Here is a 13,889-nt window from a genome sequence, read left to right as displayed (position 1 = left end):
AACAGTTTGTTCTTGTGGGTTTTTTCGGGCTATATGGCCATGTTCTAGAGGCATTTCTCCTGACGTTTCGCCTGCATCTATGGCAAGCATCTTCAGAGGTCTGCTGGAGCTGGGAAAAAGGGGGGGGGGAAAGAAAGAACAGTGTTTTTATTAGGTTTGCTGCAAGCACTAAACATAATGCCACCTGCTCTGATTCTGAGAGATTTTTTTCTATCTAATAGGATTACTTTGTGGAGTCGTCCTTTTCTTCCTCTTGGAGTCCAGTTTCCATATCCAACTGGAGACACAGGAAATCCTAAGGAGCTAGTTTTTAAAGTATTGTTGAAGGCTTTCATGGCCAGAATCACTGGGTTGTTGAAGGTTTTTTCGGGCTATATGGCCATGGTCTAGAGGCATTCTCTCCTGACATTTCGCCTGCATCTATGGCAAGCAACCTCAGAGGTAGTGAGGTCTGTTGGAACTAGGAAAAAGGGTTTATATATCTGTGGAATGACCAGGGTGGGACAATGGACTCTTGTCTGCTGGAGCTAGGTGTGAATGTTTCAACTGACCACCTTAATTAACATATAATGGCCTGACAGTGCCTGGAGCAAACTTTTGTTGAGATCACCTCTCAAAACTTTGGAGTATCCCTCATTTTTTTCTCAAAGTGGGCAAAGTCATTTTAAAAACCTGGAATACTGGAAGTCGCTGTACATCATGAAGTCACCAACCTCCCATGCAGGCGGACTCTGGGATTTTTTTGCCCATGTAGACAAACCTAGCCTACAGATGGTATCTAGCCTTGAATTACAGAGCATGGACTCCACTAGTCACTTAATTATTTTATTAATTCACTAGATTTTTCTCGTATATTTTTTTCTTTCTCACTAGATTCCCCAATTAGCCCTGAAGTTAAAAATAAGCTTTAGCAAATTAGACCATTACAATTCATTGAGGTTTTTCAAGAGTGGATGCTTCATTAAGGAACTAGTTAAGGGATTATTATTCCAGGAGGCAGTTTGAAAAAATATTATGTATTTACAAATGCACTTATCAGTGCTATTAAGAAAATAGGTAGCTGAATAAATACTATCCTTTACAGTAACCGTTATTTTTAATTTACCACAATATGCGGTAACAAGAAATCCATACAACTAGAAAAAAGAAAACAAATATACCAAGCAGAACAAAGATTGTTTTGCAATTAAGCTGTGTTTAAGAAAGTTACACACATTCTTATTTATGAACTTATACTGTGTTAAAAAGCTAAAACCCAGCATGCTTTCTCCTGGCTTCACTATGATTTTGCCTCAGAAGTTGGTGAAATAAAAGAGAGAGAGAATGGTAGAAAATAGGCCTTTTTTTTTTAGTTCCCTTCCAGTCCGCTGGATTGCACAAGGCAGTTTTTCCCAAGGGCAACTCACCACATACAATCCAACCTGCTATCAAATTATAAGTGTTCTTATAATCTATAACCATGATGACCCCAATGATATAGTTATAATAAATACAGTTATCAATGTTTATTTCAATATTTATTTATTTATACAATCTTGGTGTTTTGCTCTATGCCAGTGGTTCTCAACCTGTGGATCCCCAGGTGTTTCGGCCTACAACTCCCAGAAATCCCAGCCAGTTTACCAGCTGTTAGGATTTCTGGGAGTTGAAGGCCAAAACATCTGATGACCAACAGGTTGAGAACCACTGGTCTATGCTGTTGAGGAACTAGTGCTTATTTTATAGTGGCAGTGGTAGAACGATAGCGGCCCATTAGTGAGGAAATAGAACTAAGCTACAATAATGCTACAAGAAATTCCCCCATGTGTATGTCTTGTTTCTAGACTTTGTTTTGGTGTGAATTTTTTAGTGGACCCCACCCATAAACAATGAGGTAATCTACACTAGAATTAATGCAGTTTTACACCACTTTAACTGCTAAATGCTATGGAATCATAGGAGTTGTAGTTTGGTACAGCTGTTGCACTCTTTGGCAGAGAAGGCTAAAGACATTGTCAGGCTACAACTCCTATCAATCCATAGCATTGAGCCATGACAGTTAATGTGCTGTTAAACTGTGTTGATTCAATGGTGTAGATGAACTCAATGTTAACAGGCTGCCCAAAGGTCCAACAGATACCATAACCTTCTCTGATACCTTGCAAAGATTTCAACATCTCTTAAGTGCTCATTCCCTTCCTTCAATTAATGGAGATAAATGTTCATTTGGGTATCAGGTGCATTTAGTTTCTGAGAGTACTATTTTTCTGTCTTTGGTTTTCTTTAGATAGAGAGGTTGCTCTCAGTTATTATGGGAGCAAAAAAAAAAGTCAATCTAAAAACACTTTTGGCAATTTTTGTAGCTGCACACAATGATCCCCAGCAGGCAGTAGGTATTAAAACATCATTTCATTGTTAAATGTAATTCCCCCTGTCCGATGTAACCATCACTTTGCTTCAGTTCTTATCTGCTTCCTCATTTGTGCTGTCAGCATGAGAAAGAATGGTGAAAAAATATCTGAAATAGACAAGAGGAATGAGGCTTTTGGGCAGGCTAGAGGCAACTGATAATTGGTGGCAAGATACTGAGAATTCCCAGCTTCAAGTGCTCATTTCAATCTAAGTCTTCGGTATTAACCAAGCATTGATTATATCCGTTTGTTAACATTCATGATGTGGGATTGATCTCTTCCCTGTGTTCAACCTCCTAATTCAGAGGATGTGTTGATGTGGGGAAGATCATAGAATCATAGAGCTGGAATAGACCTCATGGACCATACAGTTTAACCGCCTGCCAAGAAGCAAGAAAATTGTATTCAAAGTACCCCTGACAGATTGCCATCCAGCCTCTGCTTAAAAGCCTCCAAAGGTGGAGCCTCAACCCACTCCAGGGCAGAGAGTTCCACTGCTGAACAGCTCTCACAGGAAGTTCTTCCTAATGTTCAGGTGCAATATCCTTTCCTGTTGTTTGAAGCCATTGTTCCACGTCCTGGTCTCCAGGGCAGCAGAAAACAAGCTTGCTCCCTCCTCCCTATGACTTCCCCTCACATATTAATACATGGCCATCATGTTTCCTCTCAGCCTTCTCTTCTGATAGTTCTTTTGGAGGCTAAGCAGATAGCTCCTGTCTAAGAGACATGCTTCCCAGTATTATTGAAAAAATGAAACTGTAGAGAATGTGTGGATCCCCAGATGTTGCTGGACATATCACTCCCCACTACTAGTCAAACTGACTGATTTTAATGGAAGTTTGTATCCAGGAACATCTAAAGAACCAAGTGTTCTCAATTTTTGCTATGTGGGCTGGAAGGGGTCCTCTTTAGATTGGAAAGCTTTGCACACATCTTTGAGGTGCTTCTTTAAATACAATGGACTGGACCTTTACATCTGCACTGTAGAATTAATGCACCTTGATGCCACTTTAACTGTCATGGTTCAATGCTATGCAATCATGGGATTTTCATGATATACTTGCAGGAACACCTCAGCAAGCGAGAGTCCAAAAGTGGCAGGCTAAAACCCAGAACCTCAATCCATGGCTGATACTGGATGAGACTCCCTCCTGGGTACACAGAAGACTGAGTAACTTGGAAGGTGCTGAACAGATTGCGCTCTGGCACCACGGGGTTCAGAGCCAATCTTCAGGAATGGGGGTACAAAGTGGTTTCCATGATATGCAAGTGTGGAGAAGAGCAAACCACAGACCACTTACTACAATGCAGCCTGAGCCCTGCCACATGCACAATAGAGGATCTCCTTAAAGTGATACCAGAGGCACTCAAAGTGCCCAGCTTCTGGTCAAAGGACATTTAGCATAATGCCAAGTTTTAAATTTTGTTTGTGTTTTTAAATGAGTTGTGACAACTTGGGTAAAAGAAATTCAACTTTTGCTTCATTTTAGGCTGGCCTATGATTTTTTTAACAGATGGAATTATACATTATATCATTTTTGCTATTGTTTTAAACAATTTGTGTGCAATCTCATTCTAAAATACAGTGTACAGTGTGGTGGAGTCATTTGAAGATTGGACTGAGACTCTGGGTTCTAATCCACAATTTGCCATGGATATTCACTGAGTGACCTTGGGCAAATCATACTCATTCAGCCTCAGAAAGAGGCAAAAGCCAATGCTTGCCAAGAAAACCCTATTAGAAAATCATATTGGAACCACCATAAATTGTAAATGGCAACAACATTAAAGCCATTTAACTTGAATAAATCAGCATACACCATTCTAAGAGCAAAAATATCCAACAGACTGGATGCAGAAAGTCACAGCACACAATTAGTTTGATTACTGTGACCCTTTTTGCTCTGCAGCATGGGAGGTAGAAGGAAGGTCAGCTCTCAAACCCTTTGCAATTATTTATTATCCTTCCAAATCTTCTTAATGCCAATATATTAATTAATCCCCTTGTGTGAGTGTTATCAGCTTTGAATTTGCTTATGGAAATGCCGAGGCATCCTCAGAAAGCTGTTGTGTAACTCTGTTTCCTCCCTAGAGGGCTTGAAAGGAAGCTTATAATTGGTACGTCTTTGTTAAACATCTCTGCAGTGTGTTGGCTCAGCAGCAGCTTTATGATCTCAGGTAAAGCCCTCATTTCAAGCCTGATAGGCTTACATAAATGGCAACTTTTGCGACAGCAGGAATGGGTTTCCAAAAATATATTAGACAGGGGAGAAAGGACAAACCTCCCGGATCAGCGGCTTCATAAAATCAATGCTCTCTCCAGACCTTACAGCACTTTCTCCTCCCTAAAGTTGTTTTAATTAAGTATGGTTAAAAACAACAGCAATAAGGCTGCTTGAAAAGGGAAATATTTGGATAATGTTTCATGTTCCACCACTGACAACTGCAATGAGACTGCAGTGTTTCTTTTTTGGATTTCTCTCCCACGATCTTGAGATATCGGAATATTTTACTGAGAGTTGTGGTGTAGTAGTTAAATTGTGGCTCTAGAGGTGCATCTACACTTTGGAATTAATGAAGTTTGACACCATTTTAGGTTTGCATTAGGAATTCTTTCAAAAATAAAAGTCTTTATCTATAATTAAAGGTGAGAGAATAAACTTTCAGGAGCATTTGCTATGAAAATCTAGATACTTGACTTAATGTTTATTTGTCAGTAAGCAGTTAAACTTCTCCTGTTTCTGAGTCATTCTCGTGACAAGAATTTAGTAACAACTTTTCTTGCTTCCAAAGTTCTGCCTTTTATCTTAAAGTAGGGTTGTAGGGTTAAAACAGTTTATCAATAATTGCTGAATAGCTGTAATAGTGCTTCTATAATTCTACAGCAGTGTTTTTCATCCTTCCTAATGCTGCAACCCCTTAATACAGTTCCTCATGTTGTGGTGTCCCTCAACCATAACATTATTTTAGTTTCTACTTCATAACTGTAATTTTGCTATTTTATGCATTTATGTAATTATATTATGTAATTATATGTAATTATAATTTATGTAATTATAAATATCTGATATGCAGGATGTATTTTCCTTCACTGGACCAAATCAGGCACAAACACCCAATATGCCCAAATTTGAATATTAGTGGGATTGTGGGGGATTGATTTTGTCATTTGGGAGTTGTAGTTGCTGGGATTTATAGTTCGCCTACCATCAAAGAGCATTCTGAAATCCACCAATGATAGAACTGAATGGCACACAGAACTCCCATGACCAACAGAAAATACTAGAAGGGTTTGGTGGACATTGACCTTGAGTTTTGGAATTGTTATTCACCTACATTCAGAGAGCACTGTGGACCTAAACAATGATGAATCTGGACCAAATTTGGCACAAATAGTCAATATGCCTAAATGTGAACACTGGTGGAATTTGGAGAAAATAGACTTTGACATTTGGGAGTTGTAGTTGCTGGGATTTATTGCTCACCTACAATCAAAGAGCATTCTGATCTCCACCAATGATAGAATTGGGCCCAACTTCCCACACAGAACCCCCATGTCTTGAAGGGACTCGCTGGTGCGAGCCTCCCCTCTGCCTCACATGCTCTCTCTTGCCTGCACATGTGCAACACACTGCCATGTGCTGAGCATGCCTGCTCTCCCCTCCACACTTGGAGTCTTAGAAATGGTCCTCCCCTTGGCTGGGAGGCTGGCCAATCACAGCAGGAAGAGGGCTTTTGGTGGGAGGATTTGCTGTCTGTTTCCAAAAAAGAAAAGAAGGACAGGTGGAGAGATCTGCAGCCTTCTCTGTCAAAGGATTTCCTAAGACTATCAGAAATATGTGTTTTCTGATGGTCTTTGGTGATCCCTTTGAAACCCCCTCACAACCCCCCAGAGGTCCTGACCCCTAGGTTAAAAAATGTTGGTCAACATCCAATGTAGTGATACAAATGTTTCCGTGCCAGGGCATATCACCCAGTCTGCAAACCTCTCAACTCTGATTGCTTAGTCTTGTTAATGTTAAAACAAACCTCATAAAAAGGCACACAAACAACCTCAAGTTAAATCCCAGACTTCTGCAGGTAAGCTTGGGAAAGATTTATATATACACACATACACAGGATAGTGTAAGCATGAAAAATATTAATGTTTACTCTTTGCCAGGTCAAATATAAGTGGGGGAGGGGGAGAGTTCCCAACAGTCAGGAAGCCCCAATGGGAAGGACAATGGAATCAATAATAGAAGCAAGAATCTCATGCAATTTTCTTAAGGTGTTTGATATCCCAAAATGTTGTGCTAGAACAGTGCTGCAGAGAAAAGGATAACATTCTGTTCTGCTCTAGAAAACTGTTTTCTGAACAAGAAAACCCATGTCCTTCTAAAAAATATTAATGTGCAATATTTTTCAAGTCCAAATATGGGGAGAACATTTCCTCCGATGCTGGGGAGTAAACACTGGGGGAATACTACTGAGGAATATCTGTTATTGCCCAGCAGTGGAAAGAAAACTGATTTATTTATTTCTCTTCACAAGCAAGGATGAAATAGTCCAGAGTTTAGATCCCTAGAACTGAGTTAGAGAGCTCTATGGTTTTCTTCTTGCATCTTGCTGTATTCCATTTCCTATGTTCCTAAGAAGGCGACCTTGCCATTCTTTATTATCAAGGCGGCCATGAAACATATTGCTACTTGAGGCAAAGAACATGATTGTATGCAAAAGATAGCTCCATTGGCAACTCGATCTTACCTTAACACTAAAAATAAGATGTACGGAAAAACAAGAAGGCTCTATCAAGAGACTGAACTCATAAATAGTGACAAGGTCAACATTCCAATTACATCTTTCAGAATATCTGAGGATGGCAAGCTAGTTAAGATGTGAGAAACAGAAAGTGTGTTACACACAGTCCTGATTTCCTACAAAGAGAAATTGAGGGAGAACCACTGTTGCTTCCCATAATCTAATGCCTGAAACAGTTCCTTATTCTGCCTAATGGTAGATGTTGGCTTTTTTCAATGGCCAGATCCAGACAGGCCTTTATCCCAGAGAATTCGCCTTTAAAAAACGTGGATTTTCCTGGAGGCCTGTACACACCCACCCCTGAAAGTGTGTGCTTTCTTGGGACTAACCGAAGAGAACATCTGGAGGCCCTACCCCCCCCCCCCCAAGCCCCCAGACTCCTTAGAAAAGTAATAAATACTTATGTGGCCTCAATTACAAGCGTTGGCCGGCTCTCCCGGTGCATAGAAATGACGTGCCAGGAAAGTGGAGGGGGGAGCAATTTTCCTCTTTCCTTCCCCCCCCTTGTAATGGAGGCCCCGTAAGTTTTTAGCCCGGTAAACTGTGGGAACCCTTATTAAACTATTAAACTGTGGGAATACTGTCTGGACTGTAGTATTCTGCAGCCTAGAATCGGAAATAGTGGGTTTGTCCCGCACCTTCCAAGAAGGAGCAGAATAATCACACTATCTAATTAATTCACTACAAACCAAGGTTTTCTTGATTTGTAGTGAATTAATTTGGGACTATCCAGAATGTTTTCTGGACAGCCCCTTCTTTATTGCAGTAGATACCACAATAAAGGTCCTGTTTGGATGGGCCCAAAGTCGAGCAGATTAACCCATTTCTGGATTATACATTACAAACTAGGAAGAAGTAGGTACATGGATGCCTGCTTACTCGTATCATACTCCCTCCTATTTTAACTATGAGATTTAGTTGCTACAAGCATCAAGTTACTAAAATAGTAAAGCCCTCTCAGGGAGCTTCTTCAAAGGCAACTTGAAGTAATTTCCTTTGTAGATCTTGATTATCGGAGGAATAATGGGTGGTGATGGAATTGTGACATGGCACAATTTTGACATGTCACAGTTATTTACCTCTGTGGTGGTATATATGTATTTTAGGTTCTTATAGACCACACTGCAGCACTGAGATATTAAGTGTGTACAGTACAACCCCCTTCTCCAGAGAGTTGATATCCACAGTTTTCCTCTGGAAGTGTTTGTGGGTCTCTCTAAGACCTCAAGTATAATACCATGATATGCTTACAGCCCAAATATAGCTGGAAAATGTGGTTCACTACTATTCATGTTTTCAGCTACACACAGAGGAGTCTTAGAATCATATACACTGTATATTTAAGATGGTTTTTTTTAAAAAAAATGCTTTTGGACAAGCTCTAGTAATTTATTTCCATCAGCACCATTTGTGTCTAATGCTCCCAGTGTTGGCTCAGACAACTATTACATTTGTCATATGTTGTACTATGAGAGGAGCTATAAATATTAGGCAATGGGCCCTTCCACACAGCCATATAACCCAGAATATCAAGCCAGATAATCCACAATATCTGCTTTGAACAGGGTTATCTGAATCCACACTGCCATATAATTGAGTTTAATGTGGATTTTATACAGCTATATGGAAGAGGCCAAAGCAGTAGTTCTTAACCTGTGAGTCCCTAGGTGTTTTGGCCTACAACTCCCAGAAATCCCATCCAGTTTACCAGTTTAGGATTTCTGGGAATTGAAAGCCAAAACATCTGGGCACCCATAGGTTGAGAACTACTTGGCCAGAGGAATACATTTATATTAATGAGGTAATTAATAAACACATTGTGGGATTTAACAAATGGCATCCACCTGATCTGCAATGTCCACCTATTGTAGGGTGTTGAGAGGCAGCACATAGGTGTCTAATAATTGTAACACAACTAAGGAGGATTCAACTATACTTGCAAAACAACTATCCTGGGGTGCAACTATACTCATGGGCTTGATGTCCAAACATCATTCTCCAATAGAATTTTTTTGGTATAACTCCCAGAACTCCCACTCATTTCAGTACGATCACAATTAAGTTAGCTTGGGGGTTATGGGAACTTTAGTCTCACAAAGCAACACTTCACAACCCTGTAACATTATTGCTATTTATGTTCATGCCATATGGTCTTGGTGGGAAATGACAGTGAATTGTCACATTCAAAAGTGAAAGTATATTTTCTAAATATTGCTGCTAATCTTCTATTCCCTTTAAAGAGATGGGCTTAACTTTTAGAACTTTCCTTCCTCACATTCTTTTAAAAGACTACAACTGGTTCCAGAGACTTTACAGACCCTGTTTATGACAGACTGTTATGTATCAACCATTTTTTTTCCACCATCTGGTTCATCCTCTAGTGGCAGGATGAGCAGCTGCAGCAATGAACGTCTCCCATTTACAAATTTCATATGCATGACTATGTTTGTAGGGAGCCTGGATCATGCTAAATAATAGCATTTTATGGCAAAGGAAATATTCTAGCAGTCAGTTAAGAACATTTCAGTGACAATGAACCATATGCCACAGAGTTTCCCAGACCGAAAATGTACAGCAAAGTGGAGGTCTGTGAGCTTTAAGGAATTAAAAACTAATCAAGCATTTACGTGGCATTTCAAGTGTATTTTCCAAATTAATAATTATGCCAGAAATCTTTTGTATGGAAGGGATGACAATTGTGCTCAAGAAAACTGGGAATATAAAACACAGCAAAGTCAGTGTTCAGTGAAGTCCGACGTTTATTCAGAACTAATTCCCATTCTAATCAATGGGCTTACTCCCAAATAATTATGGAGAGAATGATGACCTAATTCTATGTAAATGTACACATAATATCACCCATTTACAAACATTTTGATTCACATATCTATTACTCTGGTTTTTTAAACACACGCGCACACACAAACACATCTAAGCCACTCTTCCATGGGAGAAATTTAAACATGTGGCTGAATCCAGTTGTTAACTCTAGTTAAAATAAATCCATTGATTCACTGGGACTTGTGAAGTCAATATTTATGTAAGTTCCATTGGCTAAATGGAATTACTGTAGTCAGGATTAAGCATTCCAAATGTACACTTTTAATTTATTGATACAGTAGCATTCTTGGGAAGTCTGACGGTAATCCACACTCTGGTTACATCCCCTATAGACTACTGCAACGTGTTCTATGTGGGGTTGCTTTCAAAGACTGTTTGGAAACTTCAAGTAGTCCAGTGAGCAGCAGCCAGGTTGCTCACTGGAGCAGTGTTCCTCTGGTGCACCAGCTCCACTGGCTGCCAGTTTGTTTCCAGACACAATTTGAAGTGCTGGCTTTAGCATATAAAGTCCTAAACAGTTCCGGCCCAGCTTACCTGCCTGAACTTATCTCTCCTTATGAACCATGTAGGAACTTAAGATCATCTGGGGAGGCCCTGCTCTCAATCCTGCCTTCCTTGCAAGTGCATCTGGCGGGGATGAGAGACAGGGCCTTCTCAGTGGTGGCCCCTTGGCTGTGGAACTCCCTCCCTAGGGAAATTAGATCAGCCCCCTCCCTCCTGATCTTCTGGAGGAAAGTAAAAACCTGGCTTTTTGAACAAGCCTTTGGGAATGCAGTGCAATAGTTAAATATGGATTCATATGGAACTGAATTATGGAATGGCACAGACAATGTTTTTTGGACAATGTGATGAACAGTGAAGATACTACTTTTTATATGTTTTTAAACATTTTTTATTGTATGATTTGATACATCTGTTTAAATGTTTAAATTCTATACTGTATATGGTTACGGCATCAAATGGCTGCCGGGTTGTAAGCTGCCTTGAGTCACCTTTAGGTTTGAGAAAGGTGGGATGCAAATATCGTAAATAAATTAAATAAATAATTGTCTTGCCCTCCAGATGTTGGACTGGAAATTACATTAGCCCTTGCCAGCCATTGATGATGAATGCTGGGAGATGCAGTCCAACTACATCTAGAAAGGGCTGCCCAATTCCTACTCTTGAACTAATTTTTGGGATAGTAATAAATTCATATTCAAAGGGAAATTATCAGAATTAGAGCTGTCTTAGGACTTCATCACATGGAGCGTTTCCCACATTGTAGGACACTTTAAGTCCATTTCAAGAATGAAGTGGCACGGAGCCCATCTTACTATATTTGCCTACTTCCAGCCATTATCTGTTTCCTTTTATGCTGAAAGGAGGGAATTCAGAACATAGATGAGAAATTGTGCTCAGAGCCCTTGATGCACCAGAACCATCATTAACACAGGAAAAACAGGCTTTACTTGCTTGAGATGAGCAAATAAAGAGGACAACAGACTAAATTCTGGAGGAAAGGAGTTGCAGAGCCTAGTGGCAGCCTCTGAGAAAGCCTTCTTCTGTGCCCCATCCTGTGAGGATGGTGATGAGAGAGAAATATCTCTTCAATTATTTAACTTTCCAATAAAATGTAATAAAAACCTTCCTTCAATAGATGACATTTTGGTATGCATTTCAATGGTGTGTCTATGAAAACTGATACGAGAAGTGTTCCACACTTGGAAAAGGATGTTTTTAGACTTTGAAGAGCAGATCTTCTGGAAGCCACCTGAATATCCTCCAGAGATTTAGTGCGCTTCCAGACAGCATGGAAATCCAGGTTTTAAATAGGGCTTAGAAAATTCCAGGATCTGACTGCAGGTCAGACCTGTCAGTCCCAGGATTGGGTCCCCCACTATCCTCACAGGCTTCCCCTGTATCTGAACAAGATGAAGGATGGAATCTGCCAGATCATTTTGATTGAGGTTTTTTTTTCAACCACTCTGTGCTGAACTGTATATATGTGCATGGAAATATTTTAATATAAATACAAGCAGATTTGCATGTGTGCATATGAAGTTCAGCACATAACAGAGGGAATTTTTCTTAAAAAAAAACAAAAACAAAACTTCAGCCAGATTTCTCTCTTCCCCCAACTGTTTATTCAAGCTGTTTAATCATATAAAGTTTAAAATAAAGTTTCAGTTAGTTCATGATTCCTTTAAAGCAGATGTGTATCTGTTTCATTGCCCAGTCAGCTGATCAGCTGTTTCAGGCATTTTAAAAGCAGATGTTTGCTGGAGTAGTTTCCACGCATTTCAGGTGCTGTGTAGAAGGGCCCCTAGTTGACACTCCAGAAGAATATGAAAAGTGATGCTTGTAAGAGAGGACAATATTCTCTTTCATATTATTCCCTCTGTAGGATCCAACTTACTTCTATAAAGGAATGGGTCAATTCTATGAAAGCTGAGACCCTATCTACAGAGACAGGCCAGAGTAGGTTAGGTAACTCAGGGCAAGACCACTTTTAAGCAACTTTGCTCTGTTTTACCAAAGGAATTAGGCTTTTTCTTGATTTAGAGCCAGTGGGAACAGTTGGGCCAATTCCCAAATGGAACTGGAAGCAACTGTCACCACTGCCAACTGGCATTTCCTGGGCTCAGGCAACGTCTTAGGTAGCCTAAGGATATGGGATGGCGGTCCCCTTTTTACCCCCTTCCTTTGTGTAAGTAAGTAAGTAAGTAAACTTTATTACAGTCGATGACCTGATCATAACAGGAGGACCCAATCCTGTACATCCACCTCAAACCAAAGGGGTTATATACTTCAAACTTCAACAAATTTTAAAATTTAAGCTAAAAACCAATACAAGTAGTTATTAAAACCTAACTCAACGCATAAGATCATCCAAAAGCAGTCTGAAGAGAGGTAGTGGGGATGGCACCTGGGAGGGGAGAATATCCAACACTATAAATATCAGTCTATATCTGATTTCCCATCTATATTCTAGAGGTGAAGCATAGGTCTTTTAACCCTCAATCATCGTCCACTGAATTTTAATTGCAGCTGTGCAGAACTTAGCGACATTGTACATCATAGCCAAGTTTGTGTTTGAAAGTAGCAGAGCTACATAGAATTGTCCAGAGCATCCTGAGTATTTAATTGTCCATGGTGAGATGAGACAAGATTGAATGTCTCTATAAAACAGGCACTGCAGAAGCACATGCTCTGTTGTTTCTATGTGACCTGAGTCACAGTGACATAGCCTTTCAGAGTATGGGGTCTTCTGGTAATGACCTTCCAGTATGGCAGAAGGAAGTGCATGGCATCATGCCAAGGTGAAGGCTCTCCGATGACTGACTACCTCCAACACAGTAAGATATTCCATAGGGGAGGTACAGCCCCTACTGTCTGCACCGGTAATAAAGGATGGGGCACTAAATAGATCTGTTTGGCACTCAACGTATGTTATTCATCCTTCCTCTGTGTTACGATGGTCTCTGGCCTGTTGTCTGTCACCCTGATTTCAGCCAAGGCAATAAGGAACATTGGGAAAGGAGGAGGGGTAGACATCAGGGCAAATGATGGAGAACAGGTAGGTGCTGTGTCATGGCTGGAGACAACTATAACATCGGAGGGGAAGGGAGACATTTAGGGTGTCCCTCAGTGGCACCAAACCATATTTGGCAGTAATGGGTGATGAGGACTCTCGCCTGCCTCTGATGTGGTTGGAGGAGTCCCTGTGCAGACACTTCTCAAACCCAATCTGGCATCAAATATTTTGGATTGGATCCGATTTAAGTGTCAGTGTAGACATGCCCTAAGTTTCAATTCTTCAATAAAAGGGTACATGTGCAGCCAAACCAAAGCAACTGATCTAGGTGTTTGTTTGCT

This window comes from Anolis sagrei, chromosome 5 (genome assembly GCF_037176765.1).
Source record: "Anolis sagrei isolate rAnoSag1 chromosome 5, rAnoSag1.mat, whole genome shotgun sequence".
NCBI classification, from domain to species: Eukaryota; Metazoa; Chordata; class Lepidosauria; order Squamata; family Dactyloidae; genus Anolis; species Anolis sagrei.
The sequence above is the reverse complement of the archived record's forward strand: the minus strand, read 5'-3'. Positions refer to the sequence as shown.